Raw genomic sequence first — 4,986 nt, 5'->3', positions numbered from 1 at the left:
GGACTTACAGGCATTAAATAACTTGTTCTGCAGTATGGAATAAGCGTCAGAGCAGAGCCAGGATTCAAAACCAGCCCTGCTACCTTCAAATTTTCTTGTCTCTTTTTTTTTTTTTATGTTTTTATTTTTTTTTTAGAAAACACTACCTTGCATCCGTAGGACCCATGAGCATGAAGGAAGGACATATGACTGCTTGCCTGTCAATTCTGGGAATGAAGTGAAATGCTGTGAACAGTTACGTATTTGCTGCCTGTATTAGTCAGGGTTCTCTAGGGGGACAGAACTAATGGAATATATACATATATATATATAAAGGGGAGTTTATTAAGTGTTAACTCACGCAGTTACAAGGTCCAAAAATAGGCTGTCTGTAGGCTGAGGAGCAAGGAGAGTCAGTCCCAGTTCCAAATCTGAAGAACTTGGGAGTCTGATGTTTGAGGGCAAGAAGCATCCAGCATGGGAGAAAGATGTAGGCTTGGGGGAGCTAGGTCAGTTTCTCTTTCCACATTTTTCTGCCTGCTTATATTATAGCCATGCTGGCAGCTGATTACACTGTGTCCACCAAGATTAAGGGTGGGTCTGCCTTTCGAAGCCCACTGACACAAACATTAATCTCCTTTGGCAATACCCTCACAGACACACCCAGGATCAATTCTTTGTATCCTTCAATCCATTCAAGTTGACACTCAGTATTAACTATAACAAGTCCACACCTTGTCAACTTGAACCCATACACATCTCCTGAGATCATACATAATCTCCAAATAAAGACAATAATAAGGTCATAATTATGCCTAACATAATACAACTATCCTTCATACAACCGGAAACACACCAATCCCCAAACCAAATACTATTACATAAAGTTAATGCTTAAATGCTGATATGAAGTCCATAAATCTATGTCACATGATAAAGGAGAAAGGAAATAAAATGAAGATTTTTTAGTACAAATGTATACATGCACAAACATGTTTTTAACAAAAGAAGGAGGAAATACTCATAACAATTACAGTCCTCGTTTCTGCAGCTGGTCACATGGTCACAGCTGGTATTGATGACTCCCTTGTTCTACTACCCATTCTGTATTGCCTTTGCCTTCAGCAAGCACCTCAACAGATTGTGTTTTTTTTACCTGGTGGAGTGACCCAAACCTTCATTCCTGAAGGGACTGGATCATTTGTAGTCCTGCCTGGATTGGGCTGTTGTAATTTCCCATGCTGTGTGGAATACCATGACAGTGTATAAGGCATTCTGTGAGTTCACAGATGGTAGTCTTCGCAGAAGCACTGCATGCAGAATAGGCAAACCCCCATCTAGAGTAAGTGTCTATTCCAGTGAGGACAAACCTCTGCCCTTTCCATGATGGAAGACCTTAATCCCAGGGCATGGTAATACTAAGAGATGCCCTAATGATCTCCTGTATTTCATGCATACTCTTCCTTACCTCCATTGTGGAGTAGGAGACTGATTTCATCTTGATAGTCTGGGTCAATCACTCCAGTCAACACTATAACTCCCTTCTTAGCCTATTGACTTAAAGGTGGGAGGAGCCCAAAGTGTCCCAGTGGCAGTCTTAACTTCCAGTTTAATGGAATCATTGTTGTGTCTCCTGGTGGCAGCGTTTCTTCCTCTGGAACTAAGACCTCTAGGCCAGTAGAACATAATGTTGCGGGAACAGGAAGCTAAAATTTTACTAGTGACTCACTAAGGGTGATGGTGAGTGGTGTCACTTCCACTTCCACACCTTGATTCCTGGACCCATGAATCCTGGCTATGGGAGATACAGTACCATATATTGGGCATTGATTCAGAGGATACACAGCCTTCTGGAGAACTTAGTCCTAGCCCTGCAAAGTGTTGTCACCTAGTTGGCATTGTAATTGTGACTTCAAAAGGCCATTCCACCATTCTATCAATCCAGCTGCTTCAGGATGATGGGGAACATGGTAGGATTAATGACTTCCATGAGCATGAGCCCACTGCTGTACTTCTTTAGCCAAATAGTAAGTGCCTTGGTCAGAGGCAATGCTGTGTGGAATACCATGATGGTGGATAAGGCATTCCATGAGTCCACAGATGGTAGTCTTGGCAGAAGCATTGCATGCAAGATAGGAAATCCTATATCTGGAGTAAGTGTCTATTTCAGTGCAGACAACCCTCTGCCCTTTCCATGGTGTAAGAGGTCCAGTATAATCAACCTGCCACCAGGTAGCTGGCTGATCACCCCGAGGAATGGTGCCATATTGAGGGTTCAGTGTTGGTCTCTGCTGATGGCAAATTGGTCACTCAATAGTGGCCATAGCCAGGGCAGCCTTAGTGAGCAGAATGTTGCTGAGCCCATGCATAACCTCCATCCCTGCCACCATGGCCACTTTGTTCATGGGCCCATTGGGTGATGATGGGGTAGCTGGGGAAAGAGGCTGAGTAGTGTCCACAGAATGGATCATCTTATCCTCTTGATTACTAAAATCCTCCTCTGCTGAGGTCACCTGTTGGTGAGCACTCAGATGAGATACAAATATCTTCACAGTTTTTGACCACTCAAAGAGGTCCATCCACATACCTCTTCCCCAAATTTCTTTGTCACCAATTTTCCAATCATGCTTCTTCCAATTCCCTGACCATCCAGCCAAACCATTGGCTATGGCCCATGAATCAGTATATAATCGCACAACTGGCCATTTCTCCTTCCATGCAAAGTGCACAATCAGGTGCACTGCTTGAAATTCTGCCCACTGGGAAGATTTCCCTTCATTGCTGTCCTTCAGAGATGTCCTAGAAAGGGGCTGTAATGCTGCAGCTGTCCCCTTTGGGTGGTGCCTGCATATCGTGCAGAACCATGTGTGAACCAGGTCCTAGTCTTCACTTCCTCTGTCAACTGATCATAGGCAACTCCCCATGAGGCTATTGAGGCAGGCTCGGGGAGAGAAGGTAGGATGGCAGGAATGGAGACCATGGGCAGTTGAGTCACTTCCTCATGTAAAAGTAACTTACTTGTCCTTTAGGACATGCTCAAGCCTGATCACGTATTTACCACTTTCATTTGATGATGAAATGCTGCTGTGCATGACCAACTTTATGGCTAGATGAGTCAGAAAGCACCCAGTTCATGATAGGCAGTTTAGGATGCATGGTGACTTGATGACCCATAGTCAAACATTCAGTTTTCACCAAAGCCCAGTAATAGGCCAAGAGCTGTATCTCAAAAGGAGAGTAGTTATCTGCAGAAGATGGCAGGGCCTTGCTCCAAAATCCTAGAGGCCTCCACTGTGACTCACCTATGGGAGCCTGCCAAAGACTCCAAACAGCATCTCTATCTGCCACTGACCCCTCAAGTACCATCGGATCTGCTGGGTCATATGGCCCAAGTGGCAGAGCAGCTTGCACAGCAGATGGGACCTGTTGCAGAGCCTTCTCCTGGACCCCACTCAAAACAGGCAGCCTTACAGGTCACTTGATAAATGGCCTGGAGTAGCACACCCAAAGGAGGAATGTGTTGCCTCCAAAATCCAATGAGACCCATTTGGCTTTGCACCTCTTTCTTGGTTATAGGAGGGGCCAAATGCAGCAACTTATCCTTCACCTTAGAAGGAATATCTCAACAGGCCACACACCACTGGACGCCTAGAAATTTTGCCGAGGCAGAAGGTCCCTGAAAGTCAGATTTATTTCCCATCCTCTGGCACACAAATGTCTCACCAATGATTCCAGTGCGTTTGCTACTTCTTACTCACTGCATCTAGTCAGCATGTCATCAATGTAATGGACCAGTGTGATATCTTGTGGAAGCAAAAAGTGATCAAGATCTCTGCAAGTAAGATTATGACACAAAGCCAGAGAGTTGATACACCCCTGAGGTAGGACAGTAAAGGTATATTGCCTACCTTGCCAGCTGAAGGCAAACTGGCCTTGTGAACAGGAATGAGAAAAAGGCATTTGCCACATCAATGGCTGCATACCAGGTACCAGGAGATGTGTTAATTTGCTTAAGCAATGAAACCACATCTGGTACAATAGCTGCAATTGGAGTCACCACTTGGTTAAGCTTACGATAATCCACTGTCATTCTCCAAGATCTATCTGTCTTCTGTACAGGCCAAATGGGAGAGTTGAATGGGGATGTGGTGGTAATCACCACCTCTGTATCTTTCAAGTCCTTGATGGTGGCAATAATGTGATATTAGTTTTTGTGATGTGATATTGTTTTTGATTTACTATTTTTCTAGGTAGAGGCAGCTCTGATGGCTTCCATTTGACCCTTTGCCCTATAATAACTCTCACCCTACTAGTCAGGGAGCCAATGTTGGGGTTCTGCCAGCTGCTAAGTATGTCTATGCCAGTTATGCATTCTGGCAATAGGGAAATTACCACAGGATGAGTCCAAGAGCCCACTGCACCCACTATAAGTCAGACCTGAGTTAAAACTTCATTAATTACCTGACCTCTATTAGCCCTACTTTAACTGGAGGATCACAATGATGTTTTGGGTCCCTGGAATCATCAGCTCAGAGCCAGTGTCCTGTAGTCCCTGAAATATCTGATTATTTCCCTTTCCCCAATGCACAGTTACCACGGAAAAAGGCCAGAGGTCTCCTTGGGGAAGGATGGGAGAAAGATTTACTGCATACATTTTTGGTAATGTAGTGGGGTCCTTCCTCAAGTGGACATGACCTCCCCTTCATTCAAGGGGTTCTGGGTCTGTAAATTGACTTAAGTCTGGAAATTGATTGAAGGGCCATGATTCTCTGTTTTTGTTATTCAAATTTAAATAAGTCTTTTGTCCATTTGACCTAGAAGTTTTCTGCTTATATAAATTAAGTAGGAAAGCAGTAGGCTTCCTATCAATTTCACTTCCAGGAACACTGTGATTAATTAGCCAATGCACAGAGCCCTACACCAGTCAGACTATTCTTTTGTTTCTGCCATCCATTATGGTAGCTATGCCCAACTTGCCTTCAATGGTTGGGTGCTGCCACTTGGTCC

The 4,986-nt window shown here is 44.3% G+C and overlaps 1 pseudogene; it reads right to left on the bottom strand.

Moving 5' to 3' along the window:
- Positions 1-1,009: 1,009 nt before the first annotated feature.
- On the bottom strand, positions 1,010-4,639 carry LOC116270118 (annotated as a pseudogene).
- Between the last annotated feature and the right edge of the window lie 347 nt (positions 4,640-4,986).

Source organism: Papio anubis, chromosome 13 (genome assembly GCF_008728515.1).
Source record: "Papio anubis isolate 15944 chromosome 13, Panubis1.0, whole genome shotgun sequence".
Taxonomy (NCBI): Eukaryota; Metazoa; Chordata; class Mammalia; order Primates; family Cercopithecidae; genus Papio; species Papio anubis.
The sequence above is the reverse complement of the archived record's forward strand: the minus strand, read 5'-3'. Positions and strand labels throughout refer to the sequence as shown.